The sequence below is a fragment of the Callorhinchus milii genome, unplaced genomic scaffold (genome assembly GCF_018977255.1).
Source record: "Callorhinchus milii isolate IMCB2004 unplaced genomic scaffold, IMCB_Cmil_1.0 Scaffold12, whole genome shotgun sequence".
Classification (NCBI taxonomy): Eukaryota; Metazoa; Chordata; class Chondrichthyes; order Chimaeriformes; family Callorhinchidae; genus Callorhinchus; species Callorhinchus milii.
The window spans coordinates 6,825,918-6,849,794 of NW_024704753.1; the positions used below are offsets into that span (position 1 = coordinate 6,825,918).

At 39.6% G+C, this 23,877-nt stretch overlaps 1 protein-coding gene across 2 annotated transcripts in view; it reads left to right on the plus strand.

Moving 5' to 3' along the window:
- The window catches only part of prickle2b (prickle homolog 2b), a 123,095-nt gene that overhangs the window by 22,072 nt on the left and 77,146 nt on the right, over nt 1-23,877 (plus strand). The window contains exon 1 of one of the 2 annotated variants that reach the window (XM_042339482.1): nt 22,755-22,803. The exons of the other annotated variant lie outside the window; for it this stretch is intronic. The gene's annotated coding sequence lies outside the window, so the exon portion shown is untranslated. Of the gene's footprint in view, nt 1-22,754; nt 22,804-23,877 lie in introns of those variants that run through there. 2 annotated transcript variants of the gene reach the window in all.

Consider the following 23,877-nt stretch of genomic DNA (forward strand, 5'->3'; position numbering starts at 1 on the left):
ACTAGGTTCATAATGTAGATAGGTAGCCCATTTCCAGGTCTCTTCAGTGCTACCACAAGGTGTACCTCGACTCCAGGACCACTGCTGTTCTGACAGAATGTCTGTCAGACATCAAGTCCTGGATGAGAGCTAACTTTCTACGGTTGAATGTCAACAAGACCGAGGGTCTCCTGATTGGCTCCCGTCAGCGCCTCCACACCTCAGGCGCTGACAGCATCACCATCCATGGTTACACACACCACCTCACTGAGCCAGTCCGGAACCTTGGGGTCTTGTTTGACCATCAACTATTCTTTCTATCCCACATCTGTGCCAAGTCCTGCTCTGCCACCCCCTCCCCACACAGAGTTCATCCAGAACTCTGCAGCCTATGTCCTCTCCGTACCAGGCTCTGTGACCCTATCACCCCCATCCATGGCCTACTCTACTGGCTTCCCATTACACAGAGGATACAGTTCAAGATCTTGGTCCTCACCTTCAGAGCCCTCCATGGCCTTGCTCCCCCCTACCTCCGCAAACTTCTAACCGTCTACCAACCTACCCAATCCCTCTGCTCAGCGGGCTCTGGCCTGCTTCAGGTCCGCTGCCCCACCATTGGCGAGCGGGTCTTCTGCCACTCTGCACCCACCCTCTGGAACTCCATCCCGCAGTCCCTCCACCTCACACCCTCCCTTGTCTCCTTCAAGACCCATCTCAAAACCCTCCTCTTCGACTGTGCCTTTGGTCATCCTCCCCCCACTTTCCACTCTCCCTGATCCCGACCCCCAGCTCGGGTCCAAAGCACTGATTGTACAGTGCCTTGGGATGTCCTCCCGATGTGAAAGGCACAATACAAATATAATTTTGTTGTTGTGTGTCAGTCTGGCCGAAGAGTGACTTCCTTCGATTGTCCTTGTATTCTGTGGTTGGCTGTGGTTGAGGTCAGGATGAAGTCATTGGTCTAATAATGGATCAGCTTGTGTTTGTCTGGTGGGGCATATGTATTATTCCATTACCAGGCTACAGAGCCATCATAATAACAATCCTTGGATTTAATATGACACCTGTAACAGCTCATGAACTACAGAAATTCATAGTACAGAAGAAGGCCATTTGGCTGATAGTGATTTTAAGAACAATCCTTTCAGTTCCATTTACCTACCATACCTTTCCCCATACCATTGAAGTGAATGAACAATTTAATATTGAAAATTGTTGGCTAGGAGCCCTCTTTATATATAGTGCCATGGGGTCTTTAACATCCATTACACAGATAGCCAGGATCTCAATTTAATGTTTCAACAACAACAACACAACAACAAATTGGATTTATATAGCACCCTCCATGCAGTCCCTCATCCAAAGAATGACTGCTAACACCCACTCCCCAGCACTACACTGCAATGCTAATCTGGAATGTAAACTCAGCATGAATGTGGAGCTCGAAACCATACCTTTCTGATCCAGGAGCAAGTGTAATACAAACGGAGCCAATAGGTACTTTTTTTTCTGAGATGTTCCCTTGTTGGGAGCTCAGCAATTTACATTTTACTTCTAGGATATAAGTCTAAATGATTGATGCAATTATAGAACTTTAAAGAGGGAAATTCTCATTTCCAACCACTGTCATCATTCTATTTGATTGAGACCATAATGTTTTTTACATTACATTAATCTACGTAATGTTGTTTTTGTACTGCACATTTGCCAATAAATTGTCACAGTTTTGGCAGTGATTTGCTGCCGAATATATAACATAAACAGGAGCTCAACACAAATTGCACTGGAACCTCACTCCTGATGACACCTGGCTTCAGAATCAATTCAATTCACATGACAGGTGTAAATCATATTGCCTTATGTCCCTGAAGTCAACTCAGAGTTCTCAGGCCTTATAAATAAAGTGGTATGAGGATATTGAATAGTCTTATTATTTTTCTTAAAGAGGAAGTCTTATGTCTGCCCAAGCTACGTTAATGAGCAAATAGACTGGTAAACCTTGACAATTACTTGTTTGGATAATGTCTGCTTGTAGTTGTTTGTTGCCTTAAGGACCAATTAATTGGCAAGATAAATGAAAGTTACTCAAACAATGGAACATTTTTTAAAAAAATTGGCACTTCTCTCATCTGTTAAGTCTGTTTTTTTCTTCTTTCCCCTTCTCATGTTTATGAGAAAGCGCCACCCCCCCCGCCACTCCACATCACATTTATGAGAAAGCAAAACTATCCACGTATAAACTAAAGGAAAGAAAAACAATTGTAATGTTTTGACCGCTGACTACTACTATGGGGAGGTTATTTTCTAAAAGTACAGCAGAGGGTGCTGCTTAACAGTGATTATCAGTTTTCATGAACTAGTCTGGAATCAACATTTTCAATAGAAAATAACACATTTTAGTGGAGATGTTCATTCCCACCTTTACTAATTGATCATAAAGGTAGATTGAGTTACTGCACTGTCAGTACTAATCTATAATAGATCACTTTGGCTTGAGAAAATAATTGTGATTGGGCATATTAAATAATAAACCCATCACACAGAGGATACAGTTCAAGATCCTGGTCCTCACCTTGACAGCCCTCCCCCATACCTCTGCACCTTCTAACCATTTGATATAGTATTATCATATTGAAACATCACAAAGGGCTTCACAGAGTTTGTCTGTAAAGTGTGGTGACTGAGTGAATGTAGCAGCCAATTTATGCACCACAGTGGTTCACAAACAGCCATGAAAGACGTTGATAAGACGGAAGCCATACTCTTTGGCTCTCAACAACGTCTAAAATCTCACGGCTCTCACCTCCTCCACCTACCTGACCTCCCCCTAAAACTCTCCGAACCTGTACCAACCTAGGCGTCAGGTTCGACCCCCAATTATTCTTCCACCCCCACATCCAGTCCCTCAACAGCACTGCTTTCTTCCACCTCCGACGCATCGCCTGTCTCTGCCAATACCTCTCTCCGAAAGCCGCTGAAACCCTGCTGAAAGCCTTTGTCACCTCTCGACTGGACTAACGCCCTCCTTGCCGGTCTCCCATCCACCACCATCCATAAAATCCAAATCATCCAAAACTCTGCCGCCCGTATTCTCACCCGCACCAAACTCCGTTCCCCGATCACCCCAGTCCTTGCCAAACTGCACTGGCTGCCTATCCCAGAGAGGATCGATTTCAGGATCCTCACCCTTGATTTCAAGTCCTGCACTCCTCTGCACCCCCTGACTTCTCTCCTCAAAACAATACCCGTTGCCTTCGTTCCTCCGGGTCTGGCCTCCTCCTCATCCCCCGAGTCCTCCACTCCACCCTCGGTGGCTGTGCCTTCAGCCACTATGCCCTGAGGCTCTGGAACTGCCTTCCTCACTCCCTTCGTCTCACTCCCTCCCTTCCTATTTTCAGATCCCTGCTGAAGACCTTTCTTTTCGACCGCGCCTTTGGTCACCTTCCTCCCCCTCTCCCTGGCTCGGCCCCGGGATCCGTTACTGTGAAGCACTCTGAGACGTCGTCCGGCGTGGAGAGCACTATATAAATCCAAGTTGTTGTTGTTAAATGTTGGTTGGAGCAAGTTTTTAATCTGGGGTATTGTTGGTCAAGACAAAGGCAGAAATTCCCTTCTCTTTTCATTTAGTGCCATGGGATCTTTAATGTTCACCTGAACAGGCAGACAGGAACTCAGATTAATGCCTCATTTGATGAAAGCACCGTTCCTCTTCTTATAATAAGCACACCACCTTTAACAACACCTTTAACTTCCCCAGCACTGATTTGGAATGTCAGCCTAGAATATGAGCTGATGTGTGGCTTGAGGCCACAATGTCTGATTCAGACGAGAGTGCTACTATCTGAGCCAGACTGACACCTCTTTGATATTAGAGAGGGTAGTGAAATATGTAGTGCTCACAAAGCCTATATAACCAAATATGTTGCTTCCGAATTTGTCACATTTGTTAATTTTTTTGGTGTTGGTATCATAATGATGAGGGATACAGAGAGTAGTTGTCAGTAATAGCTACAAATGGAATAAAATCGTCTTGAGATATTCACAGTATATACTGGAAAGTGAAAATAAATGTACCCTGAAGTTACTTCAAGGATGTAATCTCATCTTGGAGATTTAGTTACAAATTGCTCAAGCTTTACTCTCTTGATTTGACGTCATCTGAACTTCATGATCGCATTAGAACCTTGTAATCGCTTCCAGGTAGCAATTACTGTCTGTTGTAAGTTCAGTTTGTAAAACTTTCCTCCAGTCAACAACAACAAATTACATTTGGAAAGTGTCTTTCACATCGGGAGGACATCCCAAGGCTCTGAACAGTTGGGGATTTGGACCAGAGCAGCAGGGAGGGGACTAGGGATAGGAGGGTGCCCGAAGGCGCGTTTGAAGAGGAGAGTCTTGAGACTTGCCTTGAAGTAGGCAAGGGAAGGAGCAAGGCGAAGGGACTGTGGAATGGAGTTTCAAAGGGTGGGGTCAGAGAGTGAGAGTAAATTACACGTGGCATTCACATAAGTTAATGTTTGCAAACATAACATAAAACATGATGTGTGTTGCATTTTTAATTTTACTATCAGACTGTTGACTGTCAAAGCTTAGTTTCTGCTTCATAAGTCATAGCTATGTGTTCGTAAGCCATAAAAGTCCTGTATATGATGGTCTAATGTGTGCACAGGAATGTTATAGTATTCGAGCAAGATCTTACAGGAATTGCTGCAAACCAAAGCCTAAATTTTAAACTTGAGGTGGGACAATGAAAAGCTTTCCAGTCAGTATCAGCTCCTCAATAATTTATTCTTTAAGAAACTCTGTTGTATTTCTTTCCTCTTTTGTACACAGAGAATTTTCAAAAGTGACCCTAGGCTGAAATGTCATCATATGCAAAATACCATTCTTGCAATAAAGAATATCTATAATTTTCTCTTTTGTAGTAATGTATCCGTGTTGTGTACCCCCTAAACGTCTCTTCTGAGAGAACCTCTTTTCTATGCTGATAGCACTTGATAAATCTTTCCTTTTTACTCATCCTTCCAACATTGATTTTCAGTCAGGTTGCTCTCCTCTGCGCTGCTGCTGGGGCCCGGTTGCCTCCCTTATGTGGTAATGACCAAAATAGTACACAGTATTCCAGGTGCAACATGACCACAGCGCTGGAGAGCTTCAACAGGATTTCTGGGGATTTGAACTCCACTGATCTGGCAAAGTAGCTGTTTATTGAGGATTGATCCCAGAGGATTGATTTCAAGATCCTCATCCTCACCTACAAGGCTATTCACGGCCTTGCTCCCTCCTACCTCTCCAACCTACTATCCCCCTACCTACCTGCCCGTACCCTCCGTTCCTCTGGCTCTGGTCTGCTCCACGTCCCCCGCCCTAACCGCCTTACCATCGGTGGTCGGGCCTTCAGCCTCTCAGCCCCCAGGCTCTGGAACTCCATCCCCCAATGCCTTCGCCTTGCTTCCTCCCTTTCCTCCTTCAAGGCCGGTCTCAAAACCTTTCTCTTTGACCGTGCCTTCAGCTCCCCTCTCGACTCTTCCCCCTCCTCGCTCCCTCCCTTCCCTCCCCTCACCCTGACCATTTCCCCCTCCTTGCTCCCTCCCTTCCCTCACCCTGACCATTTCCCCCCTGCTCGGGTCATGACCCAACTGTGCAGCGCCTTGGGACGTCCTCCTGACGTGAAAGGCGCTTTATAAATGGAATCTTGTTGTTGTTGTTGTTGTTATTACAGTTTCATATTATCTGGACATTATGAGCAATGAGTCAATTGACACCCCCAGGTTTCTTTCAACTTTCCCCTTCCCGTAGGATGTTAAAAGTTTATAAATGATAATCAGGTTGAGGAGGAAACAGATGTTTGAGGGAAAACGATGAAAGTCAGAGTGATCTTGAGACATCTGGGCAGATGAATCTGAAATAAAATTTAATATTGAAAATGTAAAGTAATAAATGTAGAAAAAAAATCAGTAAAACAAAAAGCCAAGAAAAAGAGCAGAAAATGAAGGCCGGAGAATAAAGAGAGAAGGAACAGCTTGGAACCAGAGACATAAGCTTATCTAAATAAGACATTTAGATTAAAACTATTTAAAGTATCATTTACATGTTTCCCTTTTTTAATACTTTTGTGTGAATTGTGTTTTTGTGTTTGGTGATTTTTCCTTAAAACTTCAAGTGGAAAAAAACAGGAATCTTCTTCAGAGCTGTTTCTTTTCAGATTGAGATGGTTGTTGTCTCTATTATGTCAAAAGTAGAAGCAGAACCTCATTAATATAGTTGACTTCCATTGTTGCAAAGGTTATTACTGTCAATTTGGTTCAGTTCCCTCTAAGTTAGAAGCTTGTGGGTTCAAGCCTACATTGGGACTTTGCAGTCATAATTTTGGCTGATGAGTTCACCTACAACTACACAGCCAACAACAATAAATACTTGCATTTATATACCACCCTTCATGCGGGAAGTGTCTCTGAGCGCTTAAAACTACAAAGTCAACACACTTCGCAGAAATTGTGTGAACTGCTTTTAGATGGAACATTATGGGCACTATATGAAATGCAAGGAACACTGTTACATTAGAGCTTCATTCTAATGCAGCAGTTGGAGGTCCATAAATGTATAACGTATTGTGTTGCCTCATGGACAATAGAGTAGGTATATGCAGACCATCTTTAACATGTGAGTGTTTAGCAAACAATCCATCATCTGCATAGAAATATGTGTATGTGGAGTCCTGTAGCTCAGTGGTTAGAGCACTCGCTTTGCAAGCGAGAGACCTGAGTTCAATTCCAGGCAGGGCGAAACCTTGGGCAAGTTTCTTTACTCCACACGCCTAATAACAATCCCTCCAAAAACCCAAAACAATAATAAATTGGTCATTTTCAATCTACGAAGGTTTGTGGGACATTGCTGTGCGCAATTGGCTGCCGCGTTCGCCCACCAATATACAGTCAATTCATTTTACAGTGTGTTCTGTGAAGCGCTTTGGGACGTCCTCCCGATGTGAAAAGCGCTATATCAAATGCAAGGATTATTATTATTACTAGATCCTTCTAGCGCAATTGAAAAATTACATTGTTCTAATATTCTGAGTGCAAAGATAGATGATTGCTCTTTGATACTGACGATTCCCATGGGAGTTTACACCTTTCTCTCTAATTATAATTAATGAATCAATGCTCTGAAGATAGTTGAAGAACAACAGATGACCCTGTTTAATAATGTCCTCTTGGCCTAGGTAGAGTTGATTATCAGATCCCAGATTTTATAACAGTCAGCATGCCAGGAGATTGAGTACCAGATCAGAACACTGTGTCCCTTGCCTGACTGTTTAAAATGCTACAGCATGGGTCATTCAAATTTTATTATCATAATAAGCGCATCCTTTCCACAAGAACCATCATAATGCAAGGTTTAAAAGAAAATTCAGTGTTTGTTCCAACCAATGGATAAATCTATTTATTTAGATTTGGCACAATTGAAAAAATATGCTTATTCATACAAATAAATTATTTTGATTTGGACCAGTGTCCAGATCGACTGAAGTCTGCATGTGCTTTTGACTGGTGTTTCTCTCAATAGGACCTTTTTATTGCGATAATCCTCCATGTGAGAATACTTTAGAATGTGGAATGCTGTGGTTGAAGCAGAAACCCTCAAGACATTTAACACTTACGGAGCATAAACACCAGCACAGACTAGCTGGGCCAAAAGGCCTGCTTTGGTGCTATATGTGCTATGTAATACATCGTCCTACAGCTTGGCTATTTTTAATTCCCCAAATGTAGCAAACATTTAAGAAAACTATTGTATAAATTTCCAGCTTGGGGTCGAAGAGGAAGGTCTTTAGACAGGACTTGAAGGAGGCAAGAGAGGGGGTGAGGTGGAGGGATTGTGGGATAAGAGTTTCAAAGAGTGGGTAATACATTATTATAATAAATATTATAATTTTAATAAATGAATAATAAATAATAATAAACCTTGCATACTTTCATGTCAGGAGGACGGTTCAAAGTGCTTCACAGTATTTACTCTAAAGTGTAGTAACTATTTTATAGGCAAATATTTGGTAGTGAATAATATTTTATGAAAACTGATTGGGTAAAGAAAAACTAGCTGTAAAGCAAAAAAAAGTCATTATAATTTCTTTAAAACAGAAAATAATTCCACCCATTTAGCGTGGGGTGTATTTTAATATACTAGATTTGTCAGTAAAATACATGACAATAGGCTGTCATCCAAATGAGCTTGTGATAACAAAAATAAGATTGGTTCCTTTTACCATTTTGGTTTGCAACAGCTCTCAAATCGTATTCATTTTGTTTGGCTAGTATATTTGGCCTTTGCATGAAGATTATAGATCTGCCCTTCCATTTATTGAATAACAGGTGAAAGGAAATGCTTTCAGGCTAAATGATCTGCAGCCTTTTATTCCAACGTGCCAAAAAACGAATGACATTTAATCAATAATGCAAAGGTTAGACATGTGCCTTCTATCCATGAGTGAATCACTGCTCGGTTGAGTCTATCAAGTGCATTGAAGCATATTTGTGCTCTAGTTAAGGTTTCACAGTGGGGAAACCAATCCAGGAAAACTCCTTAAGAAATTTATTTTGACTTACCTTTGTTTGTTCATTGACAAATTCTGTTTTGAACAAATAATTGAAGATAAAGATTTGCTTTGGATAGTAATTTGAGTTTCAGAAACTACAAAGTATTCTGAAGAGCTCTTTTTTGTTGGTTTTCAAATACAATTAATTGAGGAGAAAGTGTGCTTACAATAATGAACTAGTAGAATAATTTATGTTCCACTTCACATATCTGCTTACTTTTGAAGTTTTTTCTGTTTGCACAGAACAGACACTTTGGGGTTAGTTAACAGGTGCACCCCTCCAGAGAGAGAGAGTGCACACTCCATTCCAGACAAAGGGAAGTCTTCAAGTATAGGTGGCAAGTATATGTCAGGTTGAGATACTAATAAGCAATGTGATGGGAATCCGCCTGTGCCAGACACCAGACTGACCAAAACAAACTCGCATTGGAGAAGGTAAATTTACTTTACTTATTTAAATGCGAACCATTGCAGTTTGAGAATTAACCTGAATTGTAAGCTGTGTTTCTGAATTTTTGTCTCCAGACTTTTCAGTCTTAAAGTTGATCTTCAACGAATATTTCAAGAAAATCAAGAATTTGGGCTATTAAATGACATTTTCCTTTAATTTCTGGCAAAATAACTGATTCAGCTCAGAAGCTTAAATTTGACATGAATATGTATCAATGAACTGTTTGCCTTTATTATTGAAAAATGTCACATTCTTCAATAAAATGCATGGCTGAGGATTGCTGGAAATAAAGAGGATTTATCATTTCAAAATGAATTATAGTACAACAATTGGCATTTAGTAATAAAAACTATACCAACTAAGGAATACAGAGTGCTAATCATGCTCAGATGAGATCCATGCTGGACACATTTCCTCAACTTTAGTTTCTGAATGCTCAATCAGTAAGGGAAGAAAGTCCTTTTATTGTGTGTATGCTCTGTAATTGCATCTGCATCCAATATCACAAGGGAATTAGACAGCTATTTGCTGAACAATTCAATTGATGGGTACACAGGAGACTAGTTTAGGATTATTTAAAAAATAAATTTTTTCCATTTTGGGACTGATCAGATGGACCACGAATGGTATTTTGCAATGCTGTAGATTGCAGTTTTCCTATTTAATGATATCATCTATCGCGCGGACACATTTCAATCTGGAACCCATATGGACCCAGACTGAAACCGAATATGGTACAAAGGTGAAACCTGCAGGATGGCAAGTAAGTGAAATTGTTCAAAAACAAAGTGCTTGATCTTGGTCTCCACTCCGGTCAGATTGTTCCTCCTGGTTCCAAATGAGGGTGCCAGCATGGACCCACCACCTGTGTGACAGATGGTGTCATACGCAACAATGTCATCGTGCACACAGCCTTGCCTGGAAACATGCAGCAATGGATTGTCCAGGAACCAGCAGTGCAGCAAAGTAAATTTAGTCCTTTTAACCCTCATCCACGCCTTCGTCACCTCGCGCCTCAAATTCTTAAATGCCCTCCTCACTGGTGTCCCCTGCTCCACTATTCACAAAATTCAACAAATTCAAAACTCACCGCCCACATTCTCACCTTCACTAAACTCCATACCCACATTACCTCATTCCTTGTCAAACTGCATTGGCTCCCTGTCACAGAGTGAATCAAATTCAAGATCCTCATTCTTGTATTTAAATCCCTTCAAGCCCTGGCACCCCACATTTCTCCAACCTACTCTCCCCCTACACCACTACACACTGCATCCGCTCGACTGGTTCCAGCCTCCTCCGTGTCCCCCAGACTCTCCGACCCACCATCGGCATCTGTGCTTTCAGCCACTACACCCCAAAGCTGTGGAACTCTTTCCCTCAATCCCTTCACTTTGCCCCCCCTCTCCCCATTTTCAGTTGGCGCTTGAAGAACTTCCACTTCGACCGTGTCTACAGTCATCTCCCCATCCCCCTGGCTCGGCAGTGGGCTCCGCCACTGTTAAACTTTCCTGAGGCGCCGTCCAGTGTGAAGAGCGTTATATAAAAGCATGTTGTTGTTGTTTAAGCACCCGTCTCAGGAGCAATTAAAATGTACAACAACAGATGGAGGATACTGATCATAATCAATGCCACTATTGATATAATATTGCTATTCTCTACAGAAATGTACTGCTATGGATGATTTGATGAAGCACTTGAACCATTTTTTTTAAAAAAGGATGAAAAAAGCTCGAATCAAAGATTTCATTACAAGACCAAATTAAGATTTCTAAATTAAATCGGAATTAGAATGGAGCACGAGACAGCAGTAATCTTTTGTTTGCCTTGTCTCGAGCATCTGTAGCAGCTCAACATATTTTATCCTTTAAGGGTGTAAACATGACCCAGTAAGCTACGAAGCTGTATAATAAAATGATGACAAGTGTAGCCTTTTCCTGTTGAGAATAATTTAGATTGTCAAAAAAAAACTAGTCAATTAATTTCATGTTGATGCCATTGGGCATTCATCAGTTTCCTGTGTTTGGTAACTTGAATTTGTCAGCTTTGTCGAACGTTTGTTGTCCTGTACGCATATCGGAATGGCAGATCCATTTACAGAGAATATAGTTCTATTCATAATAAAAACAGATGATGCTGAGAATACTCAGCAGGTCAGGCAGCATCTATGGAGAGAGAAAAGTGTGTTAACGTTTCAGGTTGATGACCTTTCGTCAGAACTGAGAGATGTTGGAAAGGAGCAGTTTATAATATAATTATCCTTGCATTTGATATAGCATCTTATCATGTCTTCTAGACGTCTCAAAGCACTTCACAGAATATACTGTAAAGTGAATTGATTTTATATTTTGTGGAGAAATGCCGTAGCCAATTGCAGAAACAAATTTATAAGGACAAATAATTCTCTGTTTGTCCTTATAAATTTCTTTATAAGGCAAACAGAGAAGGGGGAGAGGAAAGAAAGACAAAGGAAAAAAATGGGTGGTAGGGAGGCAAGGCTGAGAGAAGATGGGAGCTGTGTTTAAGATCTGAAGTGGTTAAAATCAATGTTGAGACCAGAGGGCTGTAATGTGCCTCGGCGGTAGATGAGGTGCTGTTCCTCGAGCTTATGTTGTGCTTCGTTGGAACAGTATAGGAGTCATGGACAAAGAGGTCAGAGTGTGAGTGGGAAGGAGAATTAAAATGGCAAGCAAACAGAAGCTCAGGGTTGCATTTGCGGACATACCGAAGGTGTTCGGCAAAGCAATCGCCCAATCTGCGTTTGGTCTCCCCGTTGTACAGGAGTCCGCATCGTGACCAGACATATCTTTTCTTTCTGTAATCTCCCATTATTGCCTTCTTTTGTCTTATATCATAAACACCTCTGATCTCATCATCTACTGTCTTCCACCTATTTTTTTCCTTTTTCTTTCCCAGCCAACAAAACTAAATGCAATAAAAATCAGTTGTATCATTTGAGACCATAACATTTTAATATGATTTGAGCAACGTCCGAGTTGCAGACAAACTGTGTGTCGTATAAAATCCAAATTAATCAATCATCTACATTGCACATAAGTAATTCAATGTAACTGTTAAGTGTGGATGTGGTGACGTGTCAAGACAACATTTCCTGCGATTCCTGCCTTGACTCATCGTTGCTTGCACATTTACAAGCATTGGACTATCATTGAATCGTGGGAAATGAAAATGCAGCAGATAATGACTAGAAGAGCATATTATAACTGCCTCAAGTCCTCTGCAGCAATCAATGCAAGAATGCACTCCAGAAGAGAAATGGAGTAATTTCTTGTGCCTTAGGCTGCATTTCAAATGGTGCTTAGACACAGCAGAGCAACTCAGGAAATCTGCTCACATGCAGCGAGTTGCATTTTCAGTGAGTCAATGGGCAACAGCTTGTTTGTGCACTCAGTGAGAAGTAATGAAAGTAACAGATACATTTTGTAAAACACTTTGTGACTCAACTAACAAAAACTCACAGGAGAAGGAAGCTATTGTCAGTTATGTGATGATTGGGATATAGTTCCCATCCTACTTGTCCTCATGTGTGAATGTCATGTGGAGTCCTGTACCTTAGTGGTTAGAGCACTCACCTCGCAAGTAATAGGACCTGGGTTCGATTCTCGGGCAGGGCAAAATATTGGACAAGTTTCCTTACTCCACATGTCTCTGTTTACCTAGCAGTAAGTATGAACCCGGTTGTTATTTGATTGGCGGATCACTTTTCCGGAGGTAATAAACCCCCCCAAAAATAATAATAATTTGGTCACTCAATCCATGACTGTTTGTGAGACACTACGTGGGCAATTGGCTGCTGCATTTCGCCCACAAAATATAGTCAATTCAGTTTACAGTATATTTTGTGAAGCACTTTGAGATGACTCAAAGACATGATAAGTCGCTATATCAAATGCAAGGATTATTATTATATGCTGTATTACAGTTTCAAGGATGCAAATGCAAATTATTCCCTTCTGGAACAGTTTTTAATCTGGCTGGTGTTACAGTGGTAGTAATTATTGAACATGAATGTCTGTCTTCAGCATTCTTTTTCAAAGGAGATTAATAATTAAAGGAGATAATCATTCCACTAATTAAAAACGTGTCGATTTTAAAAATTACTCGTATATATATATGAATTGGTTTCTCACTCATGTCTATCCTGCACCAAATTTGCATTAAAAATTTCAGTTGTGAAATACTGTGAATACGTGCTATTTTAAGCACTAAAATGTATATTTTATTCATTATAAAGTTCCAAATAAACTGCAGGAGTTAAGCTCCAGACTTTACTCCAGACTTGATCTGTTTCCCAGTGTTCCAAGTTGCTCCAGACTTGATCTGTTTCCCAGTGTTCCTATTTCAGGGACATGGTTTACTCATTATACATTGTGATTTTTTTNCAAGTAATAGTTGAAGACACTGAAAAATACTTTGGCCCTTTTATGGAGGGGCTAGTGAACATCCATTTGAAAACTCCATGGTGACATTCATCAAATGGGGAATAGATAGACAGGTTTGTCTTGCAAGGTCATAAGTGGAGAACATCAAACATCTGGGATGATGGAGGATGACTTGAGATGGATCTTGGCTGTTTTTGGCAAGTTGCTGTATTGTTTTGTTTGCAAGCCTTTTGAAGTCGACTTTATTTGAATTCATTATGAAGTCTGAAGATTAACTCTTTCAATGCATTATTGTAATAGTAAAAGGCAGTTTAGTCTGTGAGGAGCAACTGATCTTTGTATTACTTAGAAATGATAGCTTTTATTTTGTAAACTATTTTCTTCCATTTCTGAGTTTGATCTATTTCTGGAGTTATTATAAATTTTGTTGGCTTGATGTATGTTAGAGTATTTACAACAATGTTGTTAGTCCTTGAAGAACAGGGAATTTAGTCCATCTTAGATAGCACTCTCGCCTCTGAGGTTAGAAGGTTGTAGGTTCAAGCTCCACGTCTGGACTTTCAGCTCACAAGCTAGGATGACACTTCATTGCAGGGCTGGGGGAAGCGTTGGGTTGTCAGAGATGCCATCCTTCAGATGAGATGTAAACCAAAGTCTCCTTTGGCTGAACAGGTGGACATTAAAGATTAGCGCTTCAAACAACAGTAACGTGCATTCACACAGCTCACTTCACATGGGGTAGCATCTCAGTGAGCTGAACAATGGTGTAGTTTGAGGCCGAGCTATGGAGAAAAGGTAGGTGACCATATATACGGTAGAAAGAAAGGTCTTCAAGTGCAATTTGAAGATCGGCAAAGAGGGAGCAAGCAGGGGGATTGAGGGAGTTTCAGAGGTTCAGGGAGTAGTGGCTCATGGCACCGCCACCAATGGTGGAGCAGAGAGCGTGAGGGAAGTGCAGAGGCCGAATCAACTAAACAAAGGAATGAAATAGGAACAGGTTTGAGAGGTAGGGAGGGACTGGGGCATGAAGTGATTTGTAGGCGAGGGCGAGGATCTTGAAATCAATCGGTTCTCCGATATGTAGCCAATGGAGCCTGGCAAGGCCTGAGGTGATGGAGGTGCAGAGTTTGGTACGGATGAGGAGATGGGTAGCGGAGTAGTGAATCAATTGGACTTTGTGAATGATGAAGCTGGGGAGACCGGCGAGAAGAGCATTGGACTTAAAAAGAGGGAGATTGTAGAAAAAGTGGGGTTATGGAGGCGAGCCAAATGGAAGAGAAGATTCAAATGCTTATTTTAATGAGGCACAGCCACAAAAGCATAATTTAATCCAGATCTGAAAATACAATAAGATTCTCCATTAACGTAACCACAGAATGAATTATTTCATTTACTGATTCTATAACTAACATTCATGGCTGTCTTAAAGCCTTTGGTATCTTACATAACATGCCCTCCCTTGTTTGGGCCCATTCTACTCTGATGAACGAAGGCTTTTTGTGGTGTTAGACTGCTGACCCCGAGTTAGATGTCATTAACCTCTCAGGGTGGGTACTGCTGCTTCAAATCAATAAGTCATCAGAAGGTCAAAGATAATAATGCAAATTGTTTTGGAATTACTCTTAGTAACTACATCTTAGTTTTTAAATTGTTATAACAACTAAATTCTGCTCTGTTTGTATAACCATTGCTGCTATTGAGAAATACGATTCCCTTCAACTGTGGTGGAGTTCTAACTTTTATGACCTCCGTTTTTAAAGTAAAATACCATAACATTTAGAAAATCACTGCCTACATGGTTCCTGGTAAGACTGATTACAGGAAACTTTGATCAGATAGTGACTAAATAAGAAATAATTCATTACTTTCTAACCCAATGTAATTTTAATGTACTTTTGCAATCATAAATTTATGCTTAATTTTCTTCAAGATCAAATTTAGATATTCTGTAGATATTCTTCCATTCTTACTGCAGGTTGTGAAAACACTTGGTATTGAGACCATTTTTAGGAGATTATAAAACAAATGTAGAATGATTGTATGGAACTTACCCTTCCTTTCTCAGAAATGCGGTTGTACCACATCTTAAACAGGAAGATGATTCAACACTCAATAATGTGTCGAGACAAGGAAAGAAAAGTGTGGGGATGAGTTTCACATTCAATTGAAGCATTTGGGGATTTATTTGGAAATATCTAAATTTTATCCATGCTTCGATCATTTCCACTACAGCTATGCCTGATACTTGTATTTTTTAAAGTAAAATACCATAAAATGCCCCTGTATGAATGTATAAATATTATTTTCCATTTACCCCTGTGTGACAGTTGGTGGGTTGGCCCCTTCATCTGTAGCTGGAGCAGAAGCAGCAATGTACAGTATATCTCTGGTATCTCTCCTTGCCTCCCACCACCACCCCTTTATACTTGTTGCTTGAGGGAAGTATTCCAAATTTGGAAGCGTAACTGCGTGCATCTATGATCTAATTATCTTGGGAGGGTGATAAGTATGAACAGATGTCTGGACATTTTTGACTTCAGAAATATTCACATTTTAAAGTTGCAAAAGCTGATACTGCAGGGAAAGAAACCCTTCCCTAGTGAGCATGGCTTAAAATAAAAAAGGAAGTGGATCTAGAACTTTAAGCTACCAGCTTCTGATACATACTTGTTTGGGTTTGCAAACACTTATCTGTGAGCTCCCTCGATGAAAGGAATGCAAGGTACAACCTGAAGTCCTGACCATTTCTACAGGAGGTATGGGAATACTGGAATGTAGTTATGGTAGGAGATGGAAAAAAACTGTTGGAACTCACACGTAGTTGCAAAGAATAGGATCAATTTCCAAGAAAACCAGGATAATGGTAAAACCTCCCATTTTAGATCAGGTTGAGAATCTCTCAGAACACACTCTCAAGATGTCTCTTGGAGAATAGACTCTGCTACAAAAAAATACCAACAAAGCCTGAAAGCTACTCTATACAATCTGAATTGTGCGTGAAAATTCATTTTCTGATAGAAAACAGAATAAGGAAGACTACACTTATGGTCTATATCTAAGACTATTATCTATGATAGTATATCGCCCCATGTGTTAATAGTTAAGTTAAATATGATCAGGAGATCCATGATGTATGCAACAATTTACCTGATTTATGCTCACTGGCTTATTTTAGGTTGAGCCAGATGATTTGAACTTGAAGTGCCCTTGCTTGCTGTTTAGTTTAACTGTGATAAGTCGCATAGGACCTTTTTCACATCATTGCTTACGGCCATTTTACTGTTATGGCTTGAAACCAATGATTAAGTTGTACATCCCTTGCAAAGATGGTTATCGGTTGTCCAGTGTTTGTCGGTTGGCATCCATGACAGTAAATGCTGGTTCCATTATTAATTGAAAATGATGCATTTGATTATTTCCATTATTCCATATGAACTTTCAAGGAGAATTGTGCTTTTAGTCGCTGTTTGCTTGCCAGCTGACCTCATCTGCACAGAACTTTATTCTGATCGTAATCGGCCAAAACTTTTAGTTTCCTGTAACATTATCAGCATTGTATCCTTCATAAAAATTGTATCTATTGGCAATCATCAAAACCTAAGTAGTTAAAGTTGATTAAATATTGTTTCAGTGTAGATCCCTAATGCAAGCACGAATGTCTGTCTGTTTTCACAAGACTCTATGTCATATTTGTTCTCTCCAGCTGAGCTTTGTTCTTTTGAAACCTTTTCACTTTTCCTCCAAAGTCTTGATCTTTTCTCTTATTCTGCTTCAGTATTTTGTCTTTCTCTCACTTACGCTTCTCTATCAGCTCATAAACTGTGAGTCAAAACCCTCACTGCAACAGACTGTAGTTGCTCAATACCCATTGATGTTAGCAGGTATATTGGAGTTGTATTCTCAAGAGGAAACCAAACAGTATGGGCAAGAAGCAATTGGCACTCTGAACATTTTTGTTCATGTCATATAGTATGAAAAGCCTGACTTCTGTATTTGCATTCTTGTGCACTATTTGATCTGGTCTTGAGTATTTGGCATTAAGTATATTTTTAACATGCATTGTTTATGACAATAGAAAGATGTATTTTCTTCAAGGACTATATTTGTAATCTGCTTTGAAAGTACTCATAGGTTTCAAGTTTATGACCAGTTTAGCTAATCTCAGGAGCATAGTTTATTTGACCATTGGCACATAAGTGGAAAGAGGAATCTGGGATGTAATTTTAAATAAAAATTCTTCTATGACACAATGGCATCTTATAGTGCTGTGGCTTAGCCAGGTCGGTCAGAATACAAACCACATCTATCATGGCTTTGACCATGCTGACTGAGCTAAAATTCTACTAGGAAACCTCTTTTCCATCTATATATCACATGAGGCCATATTTTATAGTTTAGCACATTTAGAGTTAAGACAGACGTCTACTATTATCAGAACCAGCTGCACACACACACACGCACACGCATGAACCATCTAGATTTCAGCAGGTATTTGAGTGGGTTTCAGAGTATAATATTTTCCATTATCATTAAATTAACTAAAAAGCACACTGAAGTCTTAGGCTTAGATTTGTGATTTGGTTGTAGCCTGACATACTTGTGACTTTCTAATTGGTATAATCTCTTGCTGTCTCATAATAACAATAATAATAATAATAATCCTTTTATTGAGTATCTTGATATTTGGGAACATATTAGAAGCTATTAGCTTCAGAATATTTTTTTCCAGTGCAGAAGTCACTTTATTTTAAAATCTTCCAGGGAGGAATTCCACTTGGAAATTTTTTTCTGTATATTCTTAGCATTCCCCCGCCTGTAGAATTTGGCAAATTGTTGAATTCACACTTAACTTTGAAGTCATTTTCAGTAGCTCTTAAAAGTAACTTACAGAACACTGGTTGCAAAACTGTATTGAAGAATTTGCGAAATTCTGAACATTACAAGAAGCTAGGAAAATAGAGTACATCTAGAACCAGGAAGAATTTCTCCCCCTTCATCTCTTTAGAACCTTCAGGTCTCAAAGCCTCTGTGTAATAGAATGGAGGGCATAACTGTTTTGTTGCCTTTAAAGCTGTTTCTTTCAACTTTTCTGCGAAGCGATGCTAGCAGTACAGTATAACAATCTTTTGAACACATGCAGTGTTGAATTTGTAGGATGTTTAGTGAACATCCTTTAACAGACGTTCCTCAATAAAACTATCCGTCAGTGTACACGTGTTTATAGACCTGTTAGTTTGTTAACATAGTGGTTAAATTCAGGGCTAGAGTCAAAATCACAGTTGTCTAGAGTTTGCATGATAGTCAGAATGATCACAGGTAGAATTTTAGTCAATTTTGTGAGTTTGAACAATGACAATAATTGGCTTTCACACATAAAAGCACTGCCGAGAGCAGAAACATCTGAGAGCAGTAAATGGTAGAGTGAGAGGGAAAGACTGAGAGTAGTACTGCTTAGATGTTTCCTAGAGGGAATATCATTCATGCAGCTCAGTAATGGCCTAACTCTCCCAGCTTTTGCATTCTACTTCTGACTTAGTGAATTAAAAATAGTGGGAGAAGGGGATTTGGAGAAAAGTGGTGAGAATTAGATCTTTTTCTTTTGATAGTCGGCAGTGATTTGAAAACCTTGAAAGTTTTATCATCAGCAATGGGATAAAATGATGAAAATTTCAGACAGCTGCAGTAAGTGTTGCATGTTTACAAGAAGCTATCAGCACAATTCAAAGAGAAATATTAAAGGGTGTGTGTGGAGGGAGCAGTTGAGTGGGATCATGGTGGAGAAAAATAACAACTTGATGGACCAAGCAAATCTTTTGTATTTGCGCTATCCCACTCTATTTTTCCGTGAATGTCTAAAGAATAAAATGAGTTCACTATGGAGCCATTTTAGATCCAACCTGTATTGCTTTACTTCAACAATTAACCCGCCCTGTAGAACTCCATCCCACAATCCCTCCGTCTCGCCCCCTTCCTTGCCTCCTTCAAGCATCTCAAACCCTCCTCTTCAACTGTGCCTTTGGTCACCCTCCTATCCCTACTCTCCACGCCCTCCACCACTCCTGATCCCAACCACCAGTTTAGGTGCTGATCCCTGACTGTCCAGCACCTTGGGATGTCTTCCTGACGTGAAAGACGCAATACAAATATAATTTGTTGTTGTTGATCTTTTTGTTTATAATACTGAGAAGAAAAAGTCTTGCATTTTCATAAGTGGTCAATCACATCGAAACATTTCAAAGTACTCCCCAATGTAAGTGCAGTCACTCTGTGCAATGTGATGGCGATTCCACTTGGTGCCAGGAATCTGCAATCTAATTTCACAGAACTTGAAAATGAGATTGGTGTCCTAGTAAATTTCCAAACCCTCACTTGAGATGCATCTAAATGCCTTGCAGAATTCACTATTTCCAAATCCCTTTGAGAACTTCACAAATCGGTCCCCATCACGTGCCAGCACTGAATATCCAGCATCTGAATAACCTTCAGTTCCCAAGAGGAAACCCCACATCATCTTTGTCAAGCAGAACTATACCAAGGCTAGTAATTGTGGATGTCTCTAAAGGGAGGAGGCAGTTCTGAATAATTTCAAAGCTGATCCGTTTGACGTTTCAAAATGGATTTTTCACCCAGTGGACGATAGGCATTTAAATCAGTAAGAATATAGCTTACAGAAGTGGCTGCAGTTTATAAAAGTTGGCCTTTCTGTTTTTTACTGGAGTTCATTGTTGTGTTTCTTCACTTTTGCTTTTACAGCAAAAAAAATGCATTAGTGTTTTTTTCCACTGAATTTTGGAAATTACTGTGGTAAGGTTGAATATGCTGTTTGACCGTAAGTAAAACGGACTATCTATTTCTCCTGTCATTATCAGGTTGTCATCCAGTAGCTGTCTACCTATATGTTAAAAGTTCACAAATGACGACAACAGCAACAACAACTTGCATTTTATATAGCACCCCTCACATTGGGTAGTGTCCTGGAGCGCTTGACAGTGGTGGAATCTGACCCCGAGCCAGGGGTAGAGCCGGGGGAGCTGACCATAAGCACGATAAAAAAGGAAGGTCTTTAGCCGGGATTTGAAATTGGGGAGGGAGGGAACAAGGTGGAGGGATTGAAGGAGAGAGTTCCAGAATTTCGGTGCGTAGTGGCTGAAAGCACAGCAACCGATGGTGGAGCGGAGGGGACGAGCGACAAACAGGGTGGTGGCTGCTTTTGTTGTGAGGTTTGTACAGAGTTGGGCCTCACAAATACTGTCACAGACGGAACTGCAGTGCTTTGCCACGTTTTTATTGATTTTTAGTCTGTGGTCATCAGATGGATTGCACCATTTCTGAAAGCAACAAAGGATGACATTAGGAGGGAAAATGCACAAAAAATCAGACAATTAGGAGATAAATTCATACAGAGAAAGTGGAAAACATTTTACAAACAAAGTGAAGCTTCAGTTCACTTAGTAATTGCATATTTTTGTTTATTTTTCTGCTCTATTTTTATACAAGCCTTACCACCTCGCTTTACTGTTATTTCATGCTTTTAAGCAGTACTGCGTCGAGACAGTGAAGGGAAAATCCTAGAGAATCAAAATTGTTAAACTATGAAATCTGTTTTGCAAAGTGAAGCAAAACATACCAAATGCTTCACGTAGCCCGAACTGTAAGCTTGTTTGAGGTTTTTGCATGCTTTATGGTGGGTTCGTTAAGAATTAGTGATACATCAGAGTAACAAATCAGCTTAATGGATAATGACTGCTCCTGAGTAAAGGATGTAATAGAAATGTATAAATAGTTATCTGATTTGATTAGTTTGTGAATCAACTCACTTAAGCCAAGGTAATGCAGTGCTGTAATAATGCTGTCTAATTTTACACAAATTGGAAGAATACATTAAAGTAGTCACGTGTATTTATAATAAAATTCATATTTTTATTTAGCATTTTTAAATTAAAATGAGCTGATTGCCGGATACCGAGTCCACCATCTTAAAAAAAAGAGTACAGTGGAAATGTTCTAAATCTATTTGTAATTATGAATGAATTTGTACTTGCCCAAATCGCCCTCTTTACCTGGCTTTGTAGACTGAATTGAAAGTAGCAGACAAGCTATGAAATAACACTCACTTGTGTTTTGACTGAGGCACGGTTGTGAAAAGGAGTCTTCAGATTAGTCTTTACAGCGCAATGCTTATCCTGTTATTCTAACTGCTTATTGACAACCTTTTAACTCAATGTCTGGGGATATTTTCGCAAGAGCATTCCATTTGTAGCTTAAATTATTATTGCAGTATGTTTAGCTTCTCTTGCATATGAGCATATCTCTAAATGTGATGCAGATTAAGGAAGAAACAGCCTATAAAGAATAAAGTGTATATGTGATTCAGCATTGATGCAATCTTTTATTCTAACTACACAGATTTATAGTATATACTGTATGTGTGTGTGTATATATATATACTGTGCATATCAGCAACTTTGAATAAATGGAGTCTGAATCAGTGTAAGAAGGGATTTTTAATCTATGATTCCATTTTATTTCTTCCCATCAATGAATATCTAAAATATGCATTGTTCATTCTTAATCTCTGTTACAAAGCCTAACATCTTATTTCCTTTACATTGAATGATCACAAGATTCCCAGAACAACAACTATAAATCGCACTGAGAAACCCATTTTTGGTATATATTGTGGTATTCTGGCACTTCATTCATGATTGTTGTGTTGTATACATGCAGTCATATTGGCATTGCTTGTTCTGACAGCCTTGAGACAGAAATGCTGGATAATGTGATACTGATTGTATATCCTTTGACCCTGCAGAAGAACGTCTCCTGCGCAGTGTGCTCTGATGTTGGAGGTGACTATGGATTGATTAAAATACATGTTTTTTTTAACCACAGTTTATAGAGAGATGTCTCTGCTGGTCACATTAAATAAATAAACAATGATTCTTTTATCTATGAAGTGTAGATGGTATAATAAGAGGGTGCAGGTCAGCTATTCCGCTATAAGAAGGATTGGAAAAGTGACACCGATGACCAGCAACACCGACTCTGTTTGATGTACAAGCCTTTTCCTAAGGATCATGTCTTACTGACTCGAGGAGTTCATGTATTTAGTGAGGAGAATTGTCAGAATGAACGAATATAAATTTTTACAAATGTTCAAAATACCTTTGGATTTCTGTGTGCATGAGATTACATGTTGACTTTGTCCACAATCCAATTTCCTTTTTCAATGCATTTAGGATTTTCGTCTAATATTGATTCTTCTATCCAATTTATTCCTTGGTACAATTTGTAATGGGCTGAAGAAGAACCCTTACAAACTGAACATATAAATAATCAGACTACAACATTTCAAGAAAATCCTGAACACACAGGTATACATTATTACATTGGTGCTTTTTTAAAAAAAATAAACTGACTTTTAAGGGCAAGAAAATAAAAAGTATATTTGTTTGAGTTAACATATGATTCCCCTATATTCACATGTTTTCTGAATATTGAAATCAATTTGAGTCTACATTTATGAAGTCCTTATGCACAATTAGCATTACAGTATATGTTGCAGAAACCAAATATTGTGGAATATTTGATGTTTTCTCGTATTCATTGTAATTGCACATCTAAACTATACTCCTGTATGTGCACATTTAATCTCTAAAGCGAATGCATTTATTTTAGGCAAAATGAGTCCTTCCATTTTGCACAGATCAAAATTATTTGCCCTGAAATGTACATTCACCTTGTTTTTCTAACATGAAGAATCGTCTATGAAATGTTGATAAATGGCCTTAATAAGGTAGTGGCTGAGCTTTTGCAATCAGACATCTGCTCAGGTTAAATTGAATTTGGTTTGCTTCTGCAGTCTCTGGTGGCGAAGAGTAATTCAGCCACCCGGTTTTATTTTCAGTGCTGAGTAGTGGAAGCAATGAGTTCCACAATCGTTCTTCCAGACAATGGATCGATCTGATAGTTCCTCCTCACTGATCTAGCGCTATTTGAAAGGCTGACGCAGGGCTGATAAGATTCACACTAAACACAGTGGACATTTATGACCGTGGCTCACATTATTACTATGCAAACTTTTAACAGCTGAGATTTTTGCTATGCTTCGGGGATTTTTTTTGACACATCAATACAATTTAAACCACAGTCCTGAATAAATAGAATCTCGATCACTTTGAGCAAATATCCCTCGTCCACATATTTTTTGTTGTTGTTCCTTTAATAATCTGAAATTGGTCATTCTTGGATTCTGCCATAGCAACCAACATTAGGTCCCCTTTGCACACATTGATTCCATGTAGATCAGCACAGAATAAAAAGGTGGAACTGCAGTCTAGTATGTAACCTGTCAATAGTGGTAATATAAAATGATTGATTGCAAGAGATGACCTAGCCTGCAGCAAAGTGTTTGGTCATCAACTTTAAGGGCACAAATCTGACTGTGA